The following is a 23628-nucleotide window of genomic DNA, read 5'->3' as shown; positions in this document are numbered from 1 at the left end:
ATCTTGGACTTCTGGCCTCCAGCACTGTGAGACAGCACATTCCTGTTGCCGTAAGCCCCTTGGTTCATGGCCCTTCGTTACGGCGGCCCCAAGAAACGAATACGGTGCTCAACAAATGTTTTTTGAGGGAATGCACTTGACTAACTTTTTTTTAGCACTTACCAGATGCCAGGCACTGTTCTCAGCCCTATACACATATTAACTCCTTTAATTCTCATGGCGTCAGTATGAGGCAAGCACTGTGATTATCCTGATTTTACAGAGAAGAAAAATTTAAGCACAGAGAGGTTAAGAAATTAACCAAGCTTACAGAGCAAGTGAGGGTCAGGATTTGAAAGGCAGTCTGACTCCAGAGCCTAAGGGCTTTGCCACGGTGCTCTGGTGCCTTAAGATAATTCTTGTAACAACTGCTGCGAATGAGGTTGTCAGGGCCGAGGGGGAAACTGGGACCGAGAGGGTCAATGGCTGAGTTTCACTTGGGTGGTAAGTGGCAGAGGTGGAAATTGACCTCTTTTCTCGGATTTCTAATCTCGTCCCTTTGCTGCAAAGTAGAAGGGATGGGCCTTGAGAGCGTCTCATGATAAATACTCACATTTGAGAGTCATTGCCACTAGTCTGGGTACCAGCCAGTAAAAACGAGGCAGGTAGTTGTTGTCAGGGAGACCTGGCTCCCAGGGAGGGGGGATGCTCCGTCGATGGTTATGGGCTAACAGTGGTCGTGTAAATTTTCATTCTCAGTGAGTGTAACTCCCATGACTGATGGTCATAGGTAGAATTGCTTGGGCTTTAGATTTGTGGACCTGATGCCCATAAACCACATTTTCATATAGAATACATGTCTGAGGAGAAGCGGGCATGTTTTAATCTCGTGAGTTACGGCGCTGCCTCCCTCTAAAACCTCCGAGGCAGCCTCCGATGAGTGAAGAGGTTACTGTGACAAGGGAAAAACCCACCCAGCGCCTCCCAGTCCCCCTTCCTTGCTCCCTCCTCAGAGACCAGCATTTATTTACTCTTAGGAGGGGAGGATGTTCCAGTCGGTTTCTGAGGGCTCTTGCTGCCTCGGAGCGGCAAGAAGAGAAGAGAGGTACACACGCAATTTGGGCCTCTTCACTCATGATTCCCAATAGCTGTTGACAGCTGAGTGGTTCAGCAATGGATTTGGTTGCAAAGGATGCTGTTGGTGGCTGTGGTGTGTAAACTGGAGTGTGTGTGCGTGTGTGCGCGCACACGCGCATGTGCGCTCATAGGCACATATGCACTTCTTTGTAACCAAGTCAGCTCTGCTTATCAGATCTCTTTAATGCTGGCTACCTTTGGGGTTGACCAAATGGGAGGAAAGAAGGTGTGCTTGCTGGAGAGCTTCCAGAAGGACAGGGCTTGTGGTAGATGGACAACAAGCCGGCCAACGAAGAGCACAAGTCACAAATGAGCCTTCTGCCAGCAGGGGCGTCGTGGAGGTGCCACCAGGTGGTTTGAGGCTGGTGCGGGTATGAATCTCCGGGCAGGTGCTGATTTGAAGGGGTGGACGATGGGTCCAGAATTAGGGGAACCAGCGTGGAGCTGGGACAGACACACACAGACCGGCTCATGAGTGCTTGCCTGAGGACTGGGCCAGATGCCAGGAGCTATGACGCAGGAGGGCAGGACAGAAACAAGGCCTAGCCAAGGGCAGGTGGTCCAGTAGCAAGATGTTGAAAGAAACAGGGAGCAGATGAGGGGCTGAGGTGCAGCTCTGTCTACGAGGGAAGGCCAGGAAAGCACTGAGCCAGGCGGAAAGAACCTTGGGACTCCCACCTCCTTGGAAGAATTTTTATGATTATCGGGGGAACTTTTGTAGTTGTGTTGTTACTCATAGTGCCCTAACCCTAAGGTCACCCCATTCATTTCTTGGCTCCCAAGGCGTCATCCTCTCCTGGCTTTGCTCATCCCTCTGGCCACTCCTTCTCAGCTTCCTCTGCTGCTTCCTTCTTGCTGCCACCCCCGCCCCCCCAAAACCAGCCTCTTGCCTTCGAGGTGCTCCAGGACTCATGCACACTCACGCGCACCTCTTCTTTTCACACCACTTCTTTTCTCTGTCTACACCCTTGCCCTATGTGCACTCATTCAGTTTCATGGCTGCTTCTTTACAGACAACCATCTTTTCACTGTGTCTTCCCTTGGCAGAAGGGCAAAGGGTCTCTTTTATAAGGCACTAATCTGATTTGCGAAGGCCCCACCCTCACGACCTAATCATCTTCTGCAGGTACTTTCTAATACCATCATGCTGGGGCTAAGCTTTCAACATAAGGATTTTGCAGGAGACACACATATTCAGTCTACAGCACCCTCTCATGCACGTGATCTTGACAACCACCCTCTGAGGCCAACTGAACAAGTTTTCCCACTCTGCTGTGACCAAGAGGTCAGCCTTGGGAAAAGAGAGATGAAGCAGATGCTCTAAATGTTCCAGACCTTATTCTCTCGGCTCAGGGGGTTGGGCTGCTCACCTGCAGCTGTAGGTGACAGTTTCCAGTGTGTGGACAGCTTTTCGCCTCCAGTGCCTGCCTCTCCCTGCTCCTCTGCCCTGGGCATGCTCAGTCAAGCCCAGGTATAATCAGGAAGTTCTGGGGAGTTAATGTTCCCAGGGCAGCCCTCAGCCATGGGGAACGGGAGTGGGTGAATGCTATGAACGACGTATCCGTGTCCTGCCAAAATTCATATGTTGAAGCGCTAATCTCTGCAAGATGGTATTTGGGGGTGAGGCCTTTGAGGGCTAATTAGGTTTAGAGGAGGTCATGAGGATGGGACCCCCTGATGGAGTGTCCTTTTGAGCAGAGACCAGAGCTCTCTCTCCGCCATGTGAGGACACACCAAGAAGGTGGCCGTCTGCAAGCCAGGAAGACAGCCCTCACCAAGAACCAAATCTGGCAGCACCTTGACCTTAGAATTTCCAGCCTGCACAACTCTGAAAAGTAAATGTCTGCTGTTTCATTTATTCATTTATTTAGTCTTTTTAGGGCCAAACCCACAGTATATAGAAACTCCCAGGTCGAATGGGAGCTGCAGCTGCCCTCCTACACCACAACCACAACAATGCTGGACCTACATCACAGCTCACAGCAACAGCACAGCTTAACACCAGATCCTTAACCCACCGAGGGAGGCCAGGGATCGAACTCATGTCCTCACAGATACCAGTCAGGTTCATTATCACTAAGCCATGATGGGAACTCCCAAAAGTCTGCTGTAAGCCACTTGGTTCAAGGTATTTTATTATGGCAGTTGGAGCTCTGACAGTAGATCCATGCCCCGACCTCCCTGTCCTCTGATGGGATGATTCTGAGGCATGTTCTGCACGGTTTCTGGGATGTTCCAGGGAGAACTGAGTGCCCATTGGCCACAGGGGTAATAGCCTCAGTTAAGAGCCCTTTTACTGGCTTTTCTCCCTTCCCTGCTCCCTTGCTGGGCTTTCCAGATCACCTCCCAATCAAACCAGGCGCATCTGAGTCCGTTCTCAGGATTGCCTTCTGGGGATACCTGTTAATAGGCTGAATGATTGTATGCCCCCAATTCATATGTTGAAACCTAACCTCAAGGGTGATGGTATGAGGAGATTGGGGCCTTTGGGAGGCTGCAGCCCTCATGAATACTATTAGTGTTTGTTTTTTTTTTTTCTTTTTATAGCCGCACCCTCAGCATATGGAGGTTCCCAGGCTAGGGATCGAATCAGCGCTGTAGCCACTGGCCTACATCACAGCCACTGCAACACCAGTTCTGAGCCGCATCTGTGACCTACACTGCTGCTTGGGGCAACGCTGGATCCTTAACCTACTGAGCGAGGCCAGGGATCAAACCCGTGTCCTCACGGAGACAATGTCGGGTTCTTAACCCGCTGAGGCACATTAGGAACTCTGCGATTAGTGGTTTTATAAAAGAGACCCCCAGAGAGCTGCCTAGCTTGTTCTACCTTGTGAGGGACACCAGGGGCAGATGGCCATCCATAAGCCAGGAAGAGGGCCCCCAGCAGACACAGAATCTGCTGGTGCCTTGACCTTGGACTTCCCAGCTTCCCGAACAGTGAGAAACAAATGCCTATTGTCTATTGTTTATAAGTCCCCCAGTCTATGGCATTCTATTACAGCACCTAAATTGACACAGAAGGGGACCAGGCTTATTGATGACACCAAGACCCGCTCTGCGGCCCCGGAGGAGGGTTGCCAGATTTTGCAAATTACTCCAGAATGACCTGTATTTATTACAATATTATACTCGGATTTCAGGTAAACAATGGATGCATTTTTAGTATGTCCTATGCAATACTGGGAGTAGATGTCTGTACGAAAAAAACCTCATTGTTTATCTGAAAATCAAATTTAACCGGGCGGCCTGTATTTTATCTGGCACCCTGAACCGTGGCTGGAAATAAAGGCGAACTAATTAGGAAACTGGAAATGATTACCGAGGCCTGGATTATGCGTGACTCTGGGCTGGATAAGGCGGATCTGTGAACCTTTGACCTTAACCTATCTGATGTGGGAATGGTTTGCATCCCATCATCCCCTTGGGCACCCTATACTGTGAGGAATGTGGCCAAGAAACAGGTTCCAAAGAGCTTAAGAGGACAACCATGATCACAGGGTCTGTCCCTGAGGTGGAAAGCCTCCTGGCCTTTGAGGCAGTGAGCGTAAGTTTCTAGGTTCCAATAACAGGAGTGGTGGCAGCGGCAGCCACAGTTGGCGGAAACCCTCGGTCTGGGGCCTGCATGTTATCACAGAGCCAACAGCCGAAAATGGAAAGTTTTAGTCACACTCCTTTCTTTGGCTGCCATCTGTGTGACAGCAGTGAAACTGTGCTGCGGGGCGGGGGTAGGGGGGCAGCCGACCTGCTACTAGTCACTTCCCCAGAGAGCTGGGGCCCTACGGCCCGAGGCCCGGCAGCTGCCAGCAAGCTGAGCTGGGGGCCTGATCAGGGTGGATCCAGGACGCCAGGCCTCACCCGATCTAAGCCCTTCACAGATACTAGCTCATTTCACACACTAACAACTCGAGGAGGTAGGAAGAACCCCACTTGACAGATGAAGCGACTGAGGCACCCCAAGTCACACAGCTTGGAGGTGGCAGATCCAGCGTCCAGACTCAGGCAGTGCGAGAGCTGAGCTGTCACTCTCAGTTACTGTAACACACATCTCAGAAGTGTTCAGGGGACCATAAAATAGGGTGTCTAAAGGGCCCAGCAGAAGGTCAATGCCAGGTGGAGTCCAGAGGGATCCCTTCTTGATGCTATTGTCGTTTTAGCCTTTCTGTTAGCCTCATTTTCCTGCGTGCCCCGAAAATGAGCTGTCCCGGGAGTGCTGCTGACAGCAGGGTGGCCAGGCTGGTCTGGCTTCTCTCTGAGGACACCTGGGTGGCTGACAGATAGACTCTTCAATCCCCCGATCCCTGCCACAATCACAGTCACGCCGCGCCTACAACTTGCAGGTCAAGGGTTTATGGCACAACCAGAAATAGCTGCCAGGTCCCCCAGAAGACAAGCCCACAGCAGGAGGCACGTGCGCAGCACAAGCTCCAGGCGGGAGCAAACCAAACAGCCTCAGGTCAAGAAAAATCGCCCCTTGGCGGGTCGGGGTTTATCAGAGCCGACATGGGGTGCTGGTTTTTTTTTTTTTTTTTTAACAGTGCTTGGATAAGAGGCGAATTCAGATGCTAGACTGGGCAGCTATGACAGGGTCCCCCGTTACTGCCTTCCCACATATAAAACCACTGCTTAGCCATAGGCAAGTCCTGCCTTGGGGTTCGGGGCTCCCTGCTTTCTAAGCATGCCCATCTACCCTCTGCTTTGCTCTTGCCTCAAGCTCCAGCGGGTTGCTACCCAGGGCAACATGCGGGAAAGGATGGGATGGGCCCCTCTGGAGGAGATGCCGTCGATGCTCTGCCCTCTTCCCTCAGTGGGTGGTTTCAGGCTGTCTTCCCAGATGCCAGTTTCTGTATCTCTTTGCCCCATGGCTTTCTAGAAACGGTACAACACTCCTCTGCCTGTGTGCCCAGAGCAATGACCCCCCACCCTCAAACACCGCCCTACAGCAATGACCAATGGGGCTTGATGCATAAGAGCCCAGCTCCGTTGGGAGGGGGGGATAACTTGGAGGAGTGTGTTCTATGCCAGTGCGACTCAAAGTGTGGTCCCCGGACCGGTGAAAAGCTAGGAAATGTTCGCTACTCCTTTACTTTGAGAAAAGTATGCCAAGAAAGAGTCTTGGTTTTGGGAACCATTAGAGCAATTTGACCTTGCTGTGGCATCTGTATTCGTACTTGACGAAAAATATCCATCTACAGCGGATTGATAGCAACACCAACAAGCCTGGCCTTGACCTGGATACCTTGAGAAGCACTGATCTTGCTCTTCCCTAGCTCCCCCAGTGGGACGAAGCTCCAGCTGCCGACAGTGCCAGCTGGCTTGATAACGCATCCGTTATTGGCTGCCTTCCCTTCGCCGTCTCCCTTCCCTGCTCCCCTACCAGTGTTTCTCGCATTTCCCAAATAAATGACTCATTTGCACTCATGTCTTTGTCTCGGGGTTGGCTTCTGGGGCAACCCAAACTCAGGCACCCACCTTTGGCTCCGGCTGCCCACGCTGCCATTGGCTGCTCAGGGTGTGCCCCTGGGAGCCCCTGGACCCCTTCCATGAGGAGTTAAGTAGCCCATTAAGGATGATAAAGTTATCTGCCCACCTCCACATTTCTTCCCGCTCCCACGGCCTAAGGCCAAGGTCATTGCCCTCACTGCCCTTTGCTTCTCCAGAGTCACGCAGACTGGCCACGGCTGACGGAAGACGTGCTTTCAGGCGCTGGGCAGCCAAGAATTGCCGACATTCTGGCTAATATTGAACGCCCTCCTCTTCACCTCCAAGACCAAGGCCACTTCGGGGGCCAGGCGGCTTTGAGGGAAAGGTCGAAGGCGTTAATTTACGGGCCTGAATGGCAAGTCAGGAAAAGCTGTTCTTTTGCTGAAGCCACTTTTGCGTGCACGTGGAATGCTTTTGTTCAGATATAAAGTGCCCGGGCGCAGTCTGTTCTGCCCCGAATCACTTCCATGTGGCTCAGGGCCTCCCTGGTCCAGAACGCTCTTAGTCCTGGTGGGCGGTGCGCTCTATCTGGGGTTTGCTCCTTAGCTGTTTAGGGATGTCTCGATCTGCCTGCTCAGGCTGCAAGAGGCCCCGCTGCCCATAAAAACCCCGCATTTCTAAATCATTTCTCTCTCTCAACTCTGGTCCCCAGGACTCCTGGAGGCCGGAATTAAAACCAACTTGAAATCTAATTTTTACTTCTCCATCTAGCAACTTCTCTCCCTTTGGTGTTTTGGTGTGTCTGTGCAGGCACTTGGGACATCCTTGTTGGCCATCAGCTTCCAGCGCCCTCCCCTCTTCAGGGGACTCTGGCATGGAATGATTCTTTCTCTCTCTCTCTCTGCTTTTTTTTCTGGCTGTACCCTTGGCATGTGCAAGTTCCCAGGCCAGGGACTGAACCCATGCCACAGCAATGACCCAAGCCACAGCAGCGACAATGCCAGATCCTTAGCTCGTTGAGCCACCAGGGGACTCCCATGAAATGATTCTCTTGAAACTCTTTTTTAAGCTCTGCAGTCAGTGTCTGCCTGGCCCAGACTGGGGTCAGAGGTCGGCTGCAGGAATGGGCACGCTGGCCCTGGTGAACGTGTCCAGCTCTAGGGTGGGGGGTTGCTGTCAGTAAGGGATGTACATTTCCAAATCCTTCGACGAGGGTGGGGGTGAACCTAGTCCCATGCCACGGATCGTGGTGGTGCCAAGGAGTATAGCCGTTTCAGACGGGCTAGGGAGAATGAACTGTGATATAAAAAGTAAGAGCTACTCACTTACCAGGCTGGGAGGCTGGGGAGAGGTAGACGCCGCAGCTGACTGGGTTGCAACTCTGGCTCTGCCTCTTATTACTGGTGTGGCTCTGGCGAGTACGCTAACGTCTCTGGCTTTGCATTCCTTTGCTGTGAAAGGGTGAGAATAATAGCACCTGCTTTATGGGATCGTTGGGAGGATTTGATGAGTTAGACTAAATGAATGTTATGCCTCATACTGTTCGCTCTACCACCACTAGGAGCGCTAGGACTACGACTCCTCCACCACTCTGTGATCTGCAGTAGAACTTACAGAGAGAAAATAGAGTTGCAGGGATCAGAGAAGGCTTCCTGGAGTGGGGGGCTTGAATTAAGCATGGGAGGGCCGGAAGGAGGATAGGACTGCGGTCAGAGAGCAGACTCGCAGGGTGTGTTATCCAAAGATGGCGGCCAACGATATCTCCTAACCCACAGATTCTTCCACTCTGTTATTTTAATGCTCCTCCCATTGAGAGGTGAGGTCTATGTCCCTTCTCCTTGATATGGGGTAGGGGGCTTGGGGCTGCTTCAATCAAGAGAATACAGTGGAAGGGGTCCCGGGTGACTGCCGAGGCAGCATGGTAACATGGGAGGCAGCGTCTTCTTTGTCACTGAATCACTCGCACTTGGAGCCCCAGCTGCCATATAAGCAGTCCAGCTACTCCGAGGCTGCCATGCCGTGAGGAAGCCCAAGCGGCATGGGCTTCCTGCAGTAGGTGTCTGGCTAGCAGTCTTCGGGTCTTCCCAGGTACCAGACATGTGAGTGAAGGTGCCTTCTGATGCTCCCCAATTCCAGCCTCCAGCTGCAAGTCACCCCAAGCCTTTGGGGCTTCCTGGCTGAGGCTTCAAGCATCCTGCAGCAGAAACAAACCATCCTCACGATGCCCTGACTGAATTCCTGACCCACAGAATCCATGAGCATAAAAAGTAAGTTGTCGTCTTGAGCTATGACATCTGGAGCACTATGTTATGCAGCAACACTGCCTGAAGCAAGAGGTGAGAGGTCAACTCCAGTGGCAGGGCCAACACGAGCAAAGTCACTGCAGAGGTCACAGTGAGCAGGCTGCAGGGAAGGGCAGCAGGGAAGGAAGCCATGCCTCCTGGGGCCTTGTTCCTTCCTACCCCTTATCCAACACCATCCCATCATCCTAGAACAGGTAAGTACGATGCAAGGTGAGCCACGGAAGTTCATGAAATCATCTGAGCAAAGTGAGGAACACCAATCTTGCTTCCATTTAATCTTTGACAGCTTGCGAAAATAGCAAAAAAAAAAAAAAATTTTTTTTTGCAGTAAATAATCTGAATAAAATTCATATGAATTTTATGATGAATTACTATGAAATGAATTAAAAAGCCTTGAGGGCTGACACTTAGAGGCACCCACCTCTCTCATGGAATCAAGGTTTGTCTTGGGTCAGGGCATAGGAGTCAGTCTGTTTGGGTTCAAAGCCTACCTCTGCCATTAACAGCTGTGTGACCTTGAGCAGATTACTTACCCTCTCTGAGTCATTTTGGTCATACTGTACATCAGGGCTGGGTATGGGTACTGGAGATCCCTGGCATGAGAAATGGGAGGGGCCCAGCTTGAGCAGAACATGTGGGAATGACAATCATGGCTTCCTCTCTGTTCTGGGTCTCAGACTAGATCAGGTTCTAGAAAATCTCTCAGGGATGGTTCTGGCAGCCTGGGCCTTCAGCCCTCCCCAGACTCACAACATCTCTCATTCCTACGACTGATTCAGCTTTGGGTTCCACATCTCTAATCAGTCCAAGAGGCTGACAAGATAACACAGAGGTCAGACCATATCCTGTCTTCCTCGCTCCTCCTCTCTCGGTCCTCCCTCTTCCCATTACAATTCAAATGCTCTCATGCATGGTGATGGCTGTGAGAGGGAGGGTGTTTTCATGGGAGGACATTCACATGAGCAGGGCCTGGATCCCAAGACAACCTGTCCCCAAAGACTCCTTACCTATCTATAATGCTAAGCTCGTCTGCTAGTTACTGCTGCATAACAAAATGTCCCCGAATTTGATGACTTAAGACATCAGCTTATTATTCGCTCACGATTGTATATATTGAGCAAGGCTTGGCCAGAACAGCTCATTTCTGCTCTGCCTGGCACCAGCATGAGATGCTCATGCAGCTGGGATCGTGCAAGAATGACTTGACTTGATTCAGATGTCTGGGGCCTCAGTTCCCACTGAGGGCTTGGCTCCTCAATTTTCCTGCAGGTGGCCTCTTCATGTGTGGTTAGCTTGAACTTCCCCACAGCATGTTGGTCTTCAGGGTAGCTGGATTTCTTACATGGTGGCTGACTTCTCCCAGAACACGAATGTCGAAGCTGCCAGGCTTTCTCCCTGGGAGTGGTTCCCTGTAGCTTTTGATTCTGTCTTCTGAGTCACCTTTCTTTTTTTTAATAATAAAGACTCCTGTTTGTGTCTGAGTAGCTTCATCAGTCTGCTTCTTCCCTTTAGGAAACTGAAGGCTCAGAGGCCTCTTTTTATGGTGAACTGTCTCTGTCCTTTTAGTTCAAGCCAATGTAATTCTTTTCAAAACTTAGTGGGTTTCCTGTGTATCAAGTTATATTCAACATTCTCACATTTCTTTGAGACAGGTCCCTCCTTACCTTAGGCTGTAAGACAGGGCCGTAGGACAGCATCCTTAAGATTCTTAGGAAACATTTTGACTACATGTGGTAGTTTATAAGGCACTCATCAAACCTTTTGAGAGCTCAACAAAGGGTCTTGTGCCTGTACCTTCTGTCTAATCTTAACCTGATCCCTCATTTTACTGGTAGCCTGAACGCCTATTAGTACTTTGAGACTCCTGCCAGAAAGGAGCATGGACACAATTTTATATTTGAAGCCAGCAAGTCCTGTTTCTTCACATTTTTTAATCTAAATTCTGCTTGAAAATGGAATAGTTCTTATAGGTCTTCTATATTCTTCTGTATTTCATTATTATGCATCCACCGTTTTAAATTGTTAGTGAGGTGACAATAGAGATTTTGGATAAAGCAGAAAGTAGAATGGCTTTGCAGCAAAAGAGGGTAATCCTGGGAGTTCCTGCCGTGGAGCAGAGGAAACGAATCCAACTAGGAACCACGAGGTTGCGGGTTCGATCCCTGGCCTCGCTCAGTGGGTTAAGGATCCGGCGTTGCCTTGAGCTGTGGTGTAGGTCACCGGTGCGGCTTGGATCTGGCATGGCTGTGGCTGTGGCTGGTGGCTGCAGCTCCGATGAGACCCCTAGCCTGGGAACCTCCATATGCCTCAGGTGTGGCCCTAAAAAGTGGAAAAAAAAAAAAGAAGAAGAAAAGAAAAGAAAAGAAAAAAGATGGTAATCCTTCTTAGGAGCTATTAAAGCAATGCATTTTGAACAGTGGTGCACAGGCCACATGCTTTGGCATCATTTTTGATGCTTGTTAAAAATCCACATTTCCAGGTCACCAGTCAGAGATCTGAGTCAGAAGGAGCTTTGAGGCAGGAATCTACATTTTATGGACATTCGTATGCCCACTATGTCTGAAAAAAATTGTCTCACATTAGGCTCTGCAGACATCCATTTTTTTTCCCACTTGTGTCCAGATTCTAGCACTAGATCTTATCTCTCCTTCTCCTCTTGCTCCCTTTATGGATCTGAGTCCGAGCAGCAAGCAGATGGCACACTCAAACAGGATCTGCGTTTAATCAAGAGACTGTTTACAATGGTATGAGCAGGGCTTAAAGATACCAACCAAGCATGGTGCAGGACGTTTGGTTAAGCAAGGGTGGGGAGCTGTCATCCCCGCTAGGGAGGGCAGAGAGAAGCTGTCTGAACTTGGAGCACCTCAATGTCATCTGGTCTTTTCCCTAAAGAGTTCCTTTCGCATCCATGGGTCATTTGGCGAGAGAAGCCTGTGAAGGGGGTCTGGGGCTAGAGAGTGGGACCCTTACTCACTGGGGCCAGTTGGGGATGAGGCGCCTCATTATCAGGGGTCCCAGGGGATCCTGAGGAGATGACTGGCCCCAACTGTCCTCATCTCTTTGGCCACTGCCTTTTCAGGATTTCCCTGTCTTCGGCAGCCTTGGAGGCCCTCCTATCTAGGCAGGAAGAGGAGCCAATAAATAAATTCACACGAAGGTGCCACAGAGTGATAACAGCTAATCCCTTCCAAGGGCAATTGCTCTTGGAATAAAAGGACGGATTTCGGATTCTGCTCAAAAGAAAGAGTGTCTCTTGGAAGACGACCACTCTTTGGGGTGGGCATGGGAGTAATTTATGGGCAGGGCTGCCTGAAATTCTTCAACTCGGCCCCCTCTCCTGCTTTTCTGTGAGTCCGATTTTAAGCACGTTCCCCCAAAGGCTTTCAAAGGCTTCTGTTTATGGAAGCTCCATGAGGGAAGGGCTAGCTCTGTCTTTTTTGTTCTTTGATGTATTTCAGAGCCTGACAGGGAGCAGTGCCCGCTAGGTGTTTGATGAATGAATGAATGCATGAATGAGTGAAATGTCTTCCCAGGAACCTGGCTCTTGTCTGCAGCGAGTCGCGCTTGGTGCCGGGCCCCTCCCCTGCAGTCTTCCCTGTGGCCTGCCTGGGATTGAGCTGAAAAATGATTTTTCATACACGTCGCCCTCATTATAACATCATCCCTCAGAGCGAAGCTCTCTGACCACCCTGAAGACCTGTATTTAATGTGATGAAAGGTGATTTAATGGAGTTGAGGAGAGCGAAGCGGAAAGCGGACAGCCGTGGCAGAAAAGCGGAGCAGGCTGTCCCTCCAAGGGGAAGCAAGAAAGCAAGAAAAAGGGGGAAAAAAAGCCCACGCCTTTCCCCAGAAGACACTAGAATAAGAAGGCGCTTTGGTCAGCTCCATAAAAAGACAAAAATGGAAGCCAGGTTGGCTCAGAGCAGGCCCCCTCCCCAGCAGCCGATAACTAACTTACCATTTATTTACCTTCGAGCTGATTATGTACCGGGTTGAGGCGGGCAGGGAGATTTTATTGACATTTGGTCTCCCATCACACGTTTTTGCGACAGGCAGACATCAGGGACCGAGCTGCAGGATATTAAAGGATTTGGAAAAGTTATCAAGGAATGGGACATATTTATCAAAGCCACAGTGATATTAGAAAGCTGGGCTGCTGCTACACCTGGGTCTGTTACTTGATTAAAAAAATAATAATGATTCATCCTCTGGCTGCCTTTTGCACCTGGGTGAATGCTGAGCAGTTCTGCGGGACCGTCCTGGGCCAGGGCTTTGCACATAAAGACCCTCTCTGGGTCTGGCAGAAAATGGTGAGTGATCCATCACCCTGGCGGCTGGGGCTCTGCACCTGCACCCATGCACGTGTAGGTGTGAAATGGTGCATTCAGCTGCAAGTTCCTTTGGATGTGCTGCCTCGCCTCCCCTGGGCTGGGCAGGTGTCCTCTGAGCATCTTTTCTTTCCAAAGAGGGCTATTAAGATTTGGTTAGTGGGAGTTCCGTCGTGGCTCAGCGGAAACGAATCCGACTAGCACCCATGAGGACAAGGGTTCGATCCCTGGCCTCGTTCAGTGGGTCTGGGATCTGGCGTTGCCGTGAGCTGTGGTGTAGGTCTCAGACGTGGCTTGGATCTGTGGTGTAGGCTGGTAGCTGTGGTTCTGATTCAACCCCTAGCTTGGGAACCTCCATGTGCCGCGGTGTGGCCCTAAAAAGACTAAAAAAAAAAAAAAAAAAAAGTTCATTAGTGACTGAAGGGTTGCAGCAAATGGAGCCATGTGAAGTGTCCATGGCTTCTTCAATGGCTGTTTTTCTGGTGAATAGCAATTATATAATACAAAACCTCTCCAACTTCCAACACCCGGCAAGTAAGAATATACCACGAGTCACCTCTATTTAGTTCTCCCCCCAATTTTTCCACATGAATTATTCAGTGTATGACTGTTTCAATATGTCTGTCTTTTTTTAAAAAAAAAAGTTGCTGGATGAACTTAAAGCAGCAAGAGGAAGCGCCTGCATTGCAAAAATGATACTCACCTGCATATTTATCTTAAAAGGAACGTCTTTAATGCATTCACTCGGGTGAAAGTATCATTAACAGCAAAGACTGACCAATGGCCACCAGGATCCAGGGGGTTAATCTGGGTTTTGCCATCTGATTCCAATCCATTCAGACCCGGCTATAAATCGCTTATATGTCTGTGTGATAAAAAGCAAATATAAATTTTCAAAAAATTTAACCTTGCATGGTATATAAAGAGAATACATAATATTCTCGGGCATAAATATGTCTCAAGACAAACTCATTGTGTATACTCAGAATACATAATGGATTTTACCGAGACATATTTTTCTCCAGCAAGAAAAAAAAAAAAAAAAAAAAAAAACAGAAATTCTGCAGTAAACTGACAGCATGGTTTCCACAACTCTGAGCTGAGTTGCATCCGCCACTTGGGGCTGTCCACCCGAGGGACTGGGGAATCTCTGAAGACTCTCGGTGCCTTTTTTTTTTTTTTGCTTTTTAGGGCCGCACCCATGCATATGGAGGTTCCCAGGCTACGCGTCCAATTGGAGCTGTAGCCAAGGGCCTACACCCCAGCCACAGCAACACCAGATCTGAGCCACGTCTGCAACCTACACCACAGCTCACGGCAACGCCAGATCCTTAATGCACTGAGCAAGGCCAGGGATCGAACCCGCATCTTCACGGACGTTTCGTCAGGTTCTTATCCCACTGAGCCACAAGGGGAACTCTGGATTCTGCATTTATAAGAGCCCAGCAGGCCATGCCGACGCTGCTGGTCTGAGGACCTCACTGTAAGTAGCCAGGGTCTAGGTTCCTTTCCAGAACTGATGGTCTAAGACTTTCACCTCTGACTGCACATTGCCATCCACTGGGGGGAGCTTTAAAAAATGCCGTCGCCCAGCCCACCTCCCAGACCGATGAAATCTGCATCTCTGGGGCGGTGACCCAGGCCACGGCATTTGTTAAAGTTCCCAGGGGATTCCAAGGCGCAGCCGAGGTCAAGGAGAACTGGTCACAGGCTCCCCGTGGCTTCCACACACGGAGCCAGCTACGTTGAAGTTTGTCACCCTTGTACGTGTGCTTGTGACAACCCACTACATATAGCAGGTGCGGTTCTCTGACGAAGTGGCCTGCCCTGGGTGACTGTACTCACAGCCCCCTCCGCGCACAGGTGAGGAGCCCGTGCGTCCAGGAGCCCCAGGGTTTGTGGACTTCGAGTGATGGGCTGACACTGGCGGAACTCTCTCTCGGTGCCACTTCTTTCCTAAAGGCCAGATTAGTGGCCGCAAATGCAGATGCCTCCCTGGGCCCGGGGGGGCAGCACAAATCATAAATCAGAGCGAGACGTTCGCATATTTTTCCTCAAAGAATTGGTGTTTTTTCACTTTTTTTTTTTTAACCTGTGGTCATCTTTTCCTCTACATTCCTTTTCGGTAGAGACATGGGGAAAATGTAACTATTTATCCACTCTACGAAATGCAGTGGGGCGGGTGAAAAGGTGAGTCAGACTTACAGAGGGCCCGAGGGTTGTCCAAGCACACGCCGCACTTGTACTTTCGCAAATGTACAAAAAAGAGGTCCACGCAAGTGAGCAGTCCTGAAGGTGCGGCTTCATCGGCCTCGTGAGATACAAGAGCGCAGATGGGATCATCACACACCTCAGGCCCAAACCCTGCCGTAGAAATGAAAGCAAACACTGAGGAGATGGCTGGGGAAGTTGAAGCCAAATAAGTCCACGGAAAAAGATGAGACACTCTTCTTTTGTGACCTTGAACTGTGACAGCAGCCTGGAGTAAGACTCGGTGGACCTGGACCCTCACCAGCAAAGTGTGGTCCGAGGACCAGCACGCATTGGCACGGGAGCTGGCTAGACGCTCACAATCTCAGGCGCTATTGGTCAGTTAGTTCATTGGCTCCCTCCTCCCTCCCTCCCTTCCTCCCTTCCTCCCTTCCTCCCTCCCTTCCTTCCTTCCTTCCTTCCCTCCTTCCTTCCTGCCCTCCTTCCTCCTTCTACGCTTCCATTCAACAAGTATTCTCTGAGCGCCCCCTCTAGGCCAGGAGCTGTGACCTGCTAGTTAAATGGGACCTGCAGAGGTGATTAACCACTTGGCTTTTCCTGCCTCCCAATTTTCTCTCCTTCCTTCTTCCCCCACCCCCGGAACACACACCGCACATGCAGCGGGATGGCTGGTTGGAGAAGCTTTGCTTGGGACACAAACCTACTTGTTGGATTGCAAACAGCCAGATGGGTGTGTGTGCCGGATTCCTGAAAGAGCCTGCCATAGGGTGTGGGGTTGGAGTGCTGGGGAGGGGATGTCCCCGCAAGTTTATTAACACTGGGGGACAGTAGCTCGCCCCTTTTGAGAGTGCAGGGTTTTGAGAGGCACATGGAATGACTGCCCTGAATTTCCGCCTTGGGTCCCTCGGCCTTTAGGGAACACCTCACTACTCAATCCCCTGACCTGAAATGCAGGGGAGCGAGGGTTAGGAGTTTGGGCTCCCAGATCTGATTGCTTGGGCAAGCGAAGGTAGGAGAAGGTGATCCCCTTGGGAAACATAAGCAAACATGGCTGCTGAGGCCATATCAGTCACTCACAAGTTAGTAAGAGCTAGTCTTACAGGGACGCTTGGATGTGGTGAGGGGAGAGGTGTGAAGTTACTAGGGAGGGGGTAACTGTTTGAAAGGGTGCTGGTCCAGAGAGCAGGGTGGGAGGTGCCCTTTCCGAACACGAGGAAGAAATGGCAACGCACAGAATTCCAAGGACGAAAAGCTGTGCCGGTTACCTCCTGGCAAAGGCCAGCCCCTGGCGCCTTGGCTCCTAGCTGACTCTGTGTTTATCCAACGAAACATCAAACTCGTGTCCTCTCATTAACCCTTTGTTTCTTCTTTGTTCCTGATTTAGAACCCCCACACTCTGATTATTTTTAGAGCCGTGAGAAGTCAGAAGTCACTTGTGTTTACAGAGAGGCCCAGCCGCCTTCAAAGGCGGGAGGGGAGTGTTACCAGCATCCTGCACTCTCCCGGGGCCCGAAGCCCCGCCCTTTGCGATACCTTCTGGGGGTGCTGGGCTCACAAAGGAGCGAAATTTTTGCTTTCTCTTAGATGTTTACTTTCTCAGTTTCCCCTGCAACCTGTGCCAGGTTTTTTTTTCAAGTACACACCCACACACACACTTTTATGTTTTTCTCTGCAAAGTGGGGAGGAGCAGACAAGCCACCTCTGCAAGCCAGTGTTTGTGAAACCTGGGCATTCTGCACCCCTCCTGCGGCATCTTCTCCTTTTCCTTTCGATGGCTCCTCGGTCCACCCCCCGCCGCCTCCAAACCAGGCCAGGCGGAGGCCCTGAGCCACGCTCAGAATTATGGGCGCCTTTCCAGGACTATCCCTACCAGACCCCAGTCCTGCCCATGTGAAGAGCCACAGTCATAGCGGGTTTTCAGCTCTGTGCCCCAGAGTTGCCGCTTTGGCGCTGTGAACTGAGGGAGCTTGGAAGGTCTGTAGCCAGCACCCCTTCTGCCAAAACGAGGGTGCCGAGCCCACAGAGTGAAGAGGTTTTTCCCAAGGTTGCCAAGCCTAAGCAGGGCCAGAGTCCTTCTGACCCCCCGCAGGGCTCTTCCCACAGGACTCAGCCCCGTGTCATCCCCTTGGCCCTTGGAAGTGTTACCAAACGGAGCCGCCTGGAGTGCGCAGGGAGCGAGGGAGAGCCGGCCACCCGACCAGGGTGTGTGAAGTCACGCTACTTAGAGAGGAAGGTAGGGGCGTATTTCCCTTCTGGTTTCTGTTGAGTTCCCCTAGGCACCAGTGCGCCGATTCTTCTGCTGTTTTTTGTTCAGAGAGGCCGTGAGCAGGCTCTGCATAGCTTATGGCCATGCTGGGAACCCATCTGGGGTTGGGTGTGACCAGAAGATTCTATCACTTCCGTTCACTGTGCTGTGTCTACATTGCACCAGGGCAGGACCATAGAAATAACAGTCCTATTGCTCAGAGACGATGTGGAAAGACACACACACACACACACACACACACACACACACACACACACACACTCCTTTACACACACGCATGGCAGGGCTCACACCCTCATGTACCAACACACGGCTGGTGTAGACTGTGACACTGCAGCCGCCACACTTGCCGTGTGTTTGCCTCCTTCCCAACCACACATGGTAATTTGTGCAGGGGAGGCTGTGTCTCCTCCGGATTTGACGGTCTAGGTCACAAAATGTCAGCCTCTGAAATGGAATCTAATAAAAACCTCCCGGTATGCACGCAGGGCTTTAGTTATCTGCAGAATCTGCCAAGAGCCGACCACATCACGGGTACCCTTGGAAGTGTTTTCCGTGGAGGAACCCCTTTAAGCTGAGCTGCGTTTTCTGCCACACAGCAGCGTTGCGATTTTAGGAATGTAGCTTAATCTCGGCGCCGCAGTTTCCCCATTCGTCAAATGAGAGTAAAAATACCCACCTCTTAGTATTGTATGCTTACGGTGGGGGGTTGACATACAATCATAAGATGCTGGCTAGAAACACACTCAAACTCTTCCAGGTCTAGGGAAGGAGCACAGCCAATGTTAGTCCCTTCCCCGCTCTCTGATGAGTTAAGGATGTTTATAAGTGTGTTACTGGACTAATATGGTGGATTTCCCATCTTATCTCAATAACTAGGTATGTGAGTTTGGACAGGTCACTCTTTTCTGTTTGTTTCACCATTCATTCATTCAGGCAGGCAGGCAGGCAGGCAGGCAGGCAGGCAGCCAATATTTATGGATTGCCTACTGGGGGCCAGTCATCATTTTAGATGCTGGAGATGCTGCAGTAAATAAAACAGACCAAATTTTGGCCCTCACGGAGTTTATAAAGTAATCTAATTAATTATAACACAACCAAGATGATGTGACTCTTAACAGAAAGGAAACAGTCCTCATAGAGTCTGAAAGAAAAGGTTGTAAAAATGTGTCAGTCTTAACATCTAGAAAGGTGCTAAAGTCTGTTCAACTCTCTATGCTACGATTCCTGTTTCTAAGGTATGTATGTTAGGAATCTTTCAGTTTTAAGTGACAGAAAATTTAACTCAAAGCCAAGTGGACTTTATTAGCTCACATAACTGAAAAAGGAAAGTCGAGCAGAAATGTGGGCTTCAGGGAAAGTCTGATCCAGCAGTGCTTAGAGGTCCCTAAAATTTTAATTTAGCCCCTATGGGCAATCAACAAAGTTCACCTCCTCCAGGTGAAGCCCTGATTTCCAGTGTAGTGCTCTGGGTTGTTTGATGGCAGGATCACTGCAAATGGGCAGGGATTAATAAAATGGATTTTGGTTTTGTCCATCAGGTTCTTGTGAGTCTGGTTAGTGTAGGTCAGGCCTTCAGAGGCTGATTATCCCTGAGAGAGCTAAAAGCATTGATTTCTGGGCCTGCCATGATGAGGCCCAGGGCGCCACCATGATCATTTTTTTTTTCAGATTCTTAGACTTTTATTGAGGACAATTGATTTTAGTTTCACTAGTCAGATCCCAAGAGAGCTGTCTCCCTCCTCTCTCTTGGTGACCACAGGACTCTCAACTCAGTCAAAAGGAGGCTCAATAGAAGAAAGTCTGGAAGGGAATACAGCCAGTTCTCAGCAGTGATTATCTGTGGGTGATTTTCATTCATTTATCCCTTCATTCTATTATTCCCATATTTATTGATAGCTGGCATTGTGCCAGGCACCATTCTAGACCCTGAAGTTTAAACAGAGTAGGAAGCAGGGAAAAAAGAAACAACAACACCTTCATAGCATTCAAGTGGAAGGAGATAGATAATTAACCAAATAAGTAAGTAAAATCTAGTCCGGCAGATGCTGATGAGCCTAGGAAGAAAAAGAGAGCTGGGGAAATGGATGGGAATTGAGGGAGGGGTGACATTGCAAATCTAAGTAGGGATCCAAGGAAGACGTCATGAGAAGGTGGCCCTTGTATAAAGGTATGAAGACAGCTTGGGAATGGGCCATGGGACTGTCTGCAGGAAGAGTGCTCCAGGTAGTGGGGACAGCCAGTGCAAAGGCCCCGAGGCCGGCTGTGCCATCCGTGCTTCCTTCCCTTTGCCTGGCGGTGCCAGAGAGCTTTCCCGTGGCCACCTGCACCAAGATGGCTCTGCCAACCGCTGACAAGGTTGACCTCTCTGCTGTGGGCAACCAGCCAGAGCTGTGCTGTCCTATATGGACACTAGCTGTGTGTTGCTTTTTAAATTGAAATATAAATTAAGAGTAAATAGAAGTAAAAATTCAGTTCCTGGAGTTCACGTGGTGGCTCAGCCGAAATGAACCTGACTAGTATCCATGAGGATGCAGGTTCGATCCCTGGCCTTGCTCAGTCAGTTAAGGATCTGGTGTTGCTGTGGCTGTGGTGTAGGCCAGCGGCTACAGCTCCGATTCAACCCCTAGCCTGAGAACCTCCATAGGCCTCAGGTGCGGCCCTAAAAAAAGATAAAAAAAAAAAAATTCATTTCCTCAGTCTCACTGGTCACATTTCAAGTGCTTAGCAGTGACAAGCAGCTGGGGGCCACCATACTGGACAGCATGGCTTTAGAACATTTCCATGATTGTAGAAAGTTCTGTTGGACAGAGCCAGTTAGAACCTGGGATGGGCTGACATTCCCTGGCTATTGATCACAGCAAAGCAGCCACCCATGGGAAAAGCTTGTAGGGTGGGACTGTGCTATCAAAGAATTCCATTCCTGCCAGTTCATCCCTCCCCGTTCTTCCTGGACTGACTCAAATGTCACCTCCTCTGTGAATGACTCACTCCAGCCCTGTGCTCCCGCACATGCCACACAAATAATACTCCACACTTGGAACTGCATATACAGTTGATGCTTGAACAACATTTCAAATCACACAGGTCCGCTTACACAAGGATTGGTTCCAATCTCTATATTGCAAATTCAGAACGTGCGGGACAGGAGGAACGACTTCAAGGGCCTTGAGCAGTCGTGGATCTGATGTCGGTGTCTGCTGGGGATACTAGAACCCACCCCCCTCGGGGATGCCCGCTGCCATCTGGCCCATGTGCCTGCCAGTCTCCTGAGGGCAGGGGCTGCATCTTATTCAGCTGTGTCCTCAAAGTTTGGTACCAAGCTGGCACTCCAATATCTGTGGCCTTCTGGGTTACAGGGACTGCTTTCCCTCCAACCACACAGCTGTGTGTCTTTGCACTGGTCACTTAACCTCTCTGGGTTCCAGCTGTATCATCATCAACATACCAGTGCCTAGGGCTGGGGATAATTCTAGGGCACACAAAGCTGTGCAGAAGACTGACAGATGCTTCTTTGGGTGTGACATCGTAATAAAAAGAAGTAGATAAAAGACCGATCCTGGTAGCAGATGTGTTTCTCACACACAGGCTGTGTGACCTTGAGCAGTACACTCAGCAGCTCTGAGCGTCTCAATTCTCACCCGTAACCAGGAAATAGGGAGCTACTGGGATCACCGCACAGGGCCCAAGACTTGGTGGATCATAGGGGCTAATACCCAGTAAAACCAAACCTAACTGCAAATAGAGCCCTAGTGTCTCTGGAAACCCAGGCTGGCAGTCCTGGGGCAGCCCTGGGCAGGGCTTGGAGCTAGATTTCTGTCCCAGGACATGGCAGGATGCCTCCATGAGGTGCTCTCCCCGGTGCACCTGGTGATGGCAACCAGCATAACTCATCCCGGCTTGCATTTGATGGCTGGTGACATTTTGAAGATGGCAGCCTGGCTTTGGCTTTGCTGGCAGCAGGGGGGATTTTCAAATGCCCGGCTGATGTGGGACTCCATAGAAATTCAAATCAGAATTGCAAGGCACACCTGAGGGCAGATGCAAAGCCAAGTGAGCCAGGCATGGGGTGCTTGGAGACCCCCCCCCCCCGGGAGTGACTGTGAACGGTGGTGGCTGGAGGGGGTCGTCTGCCCTCGCCACTGGGTCGCGTGAAAAGGGTGGGCCAATTCGCCATGGACAGGAGCGTTCCGTGGGAACTTGGGGATTAAAATTCCACACGCCTGGAATCGATATTCTATGCTCGTGTTATAATTCACTTTGCAAGGGAGAGGACACAGCTCTCTGAATTCTTGGGTGAAGTAAACCACGGATCCCAGAGATTAAGGAGATTTCCATGCTTATAAATTGCACCCAGCGGTGGGTGGGGTGAGAACGTGGAGGAGGAGAGGGGTGGGTGGGGAGGGGGCAGGGAGCCTGGGAGGAAGGCTCGGAGTCCCGCCCGCGACGACAACGACCACGTTACACGGGAGCCTAACACGCCAGACTGAGCACCAGCCTGATGCGCTGTGGCTGATGGACACGAAAGGTGCCCCGGAGTGCCGGGTTGACTAAAGCAGCCCTTATTAGGACCGACTCAAGGCAGCCAGGCTGTTTATGTGAGCATCGTAAACAGTCGGAACCCCTCCTGACACCAACATCATCTCCTGCATCTGTCAGGACAAAAAGGGAGACATTTGTGGACCATTTTCCCCTTCAGACTTGCAACTGAGTGGCGTCTCTGCTTGGTTGTGTTCTGCTGTGGAGGAAAGCGATGCAGATCAAAGATCTAGAATGTTCCAGACCCTTTCACGGGTGGGGGGGGGGGCAAAGGCCGTTTGGGCTGCACCCTCCCCTCAGTCTCCCCCTTCCTCACATGCCCTCCCAGACACCACTTTCACTTGAGGAGAGAATTGGGTAGAAGCTTCGGAGCTGGCGGGAGGCCGGGGCCCCTGGCAGGCTGGGGAGCTCCCTGTAGCCAATTTGGGCCTCTCACCTCCAGGGCTGTGACTCTGGCGCTGGCCTAGATTGTAAGCGCCATGCCTTTCTCGGTGTCGGCCTGCTCCCTGATGGGGTAGCACTTGATGTCACCAATCAGGCCGATGCCTGGGCATGATTAAAAGGCACCGCTTCTTAGGCGAGCCTGGGGAGCACTGCCCGAGCCAGAATTAGTTCTCGGCCCCCTCCAGGGAGGGGGCCCAACTCCGCAGGAGAGAAGCCCCCGCTCCCGCTAAGGAAGCAGAGGTAATAACTAATAACCTCCCCTCCGCCCCGCCTTCCCCTAACCTTGTCGTGAACCGTGCTTGTTTTGTTCAAAGAAGTGCTCGTGCAACCAGTCTCACTTTAATGAAAAGCAGACCCCCGCTCACCGTTGCCCCTCCTTGGGCCGCAGAGATAAAACCCTAATGGCATGTCAGATCCTTGATGGCAAACCCGCCAGGAAAACAAAATTATCAGGGTAGAGCGGAGGCAGCGGACCGTATCTGCTTTTGGACCATAAAATAACATAACCTGATGACCCCCTCATTTGCCGAAGGGGTGCCCAGCTGGAAACGCCGAGGCTGCTTGCAAAAGTTCCCGCCGCCCCGCAGCCCCGCTCTCCCTCAGCCCTGCTGTCTGCTCTTCTTTTTCCCTCCCCGCGGGCATTTCAGCCCTCATTTCAATATCCAAGGCGCAAGCCCTGGGTGACAACACGTTTATCACCACACAAATTGTGAGACTCCGACAGGAAAAGGTCCAAAGGAGGACTCCTGTGTGCCTGCCTGTGCGCGCTCACACACACACACACACACACACACACACTCTCACACTCACGCACGCACCCTACTCCACACTGAAAAAGAAAATGCCCAAACTATCTTCATCAGGTAGCAAAGTCAAAACACCCCTTACCTATCAGGCCACCGAAGGACTCTCTTGACAATTCACACAACGATATTTAATTGCCTCCAAGAGATGTTTTCAAGCAACTTCAGAAACTGAAGAATCGTGAAAGCCTTTT

The 23628-nt window shown here is 50.8% G+C and overlaps 1 long non-coding RNA gene across 10 annotated transcripts in view; it reads right to left on the bottom strand.

The window, feature by feature from the left end:
* Window positions 1-23628, bottom strand: part of LOC106506943 (uncharacterized) — a 525822-nt gene that overhangs the window by 72352 nt on the left and 429842 nt on the right. For 8 of the 10 annotated variants that reach the window (XR_014835278.1, XR_014835279.1, XR_014835275.1 and 5 more), the window contains 4 exons: window positions 15377-15535; window positions 13875-14036; window positions 12802-12914; window positions 7870-7991 (listed from right to left, as the gene is read on the bottom strand). This is a non-coding gene — a long non-coding RNA (uncharacterized LOC106506943). Of the gene's footprint in view, window positions 1-3688; window positions 7992-12801; window positions 12915-13874; window positions 14037-15376; window positions 15536-23628 lie in introns of those variants that run through there. The other 2 variants (XR_014835283.1, XR_014835281.1) reach the window with 2 other exon arrangements.

Source organism: Sus scrofa, chromosome X (assembly GCF_054392235.1).
Source record: "Sus scrofa isolate SSC_HxYL_T2T_F1_AM1 chromosome X, Sscrofa_HxYL_maternal_Yorkshire_Landrace_v2.0, whole genome shotgun sequence".
Classification (NCBI taxonomy): domain Eukaryota; kingdom Metazoa; phylum Chordata; class Mammalia; order Artiodactyla; family Suidae; genus Sus; species Sus scrofa.
The sequence above is the reverse complement of the archived record's forward strand: the minus strand, read 5'-3'. Positions and strand labels throughout refer to the sequence as shown.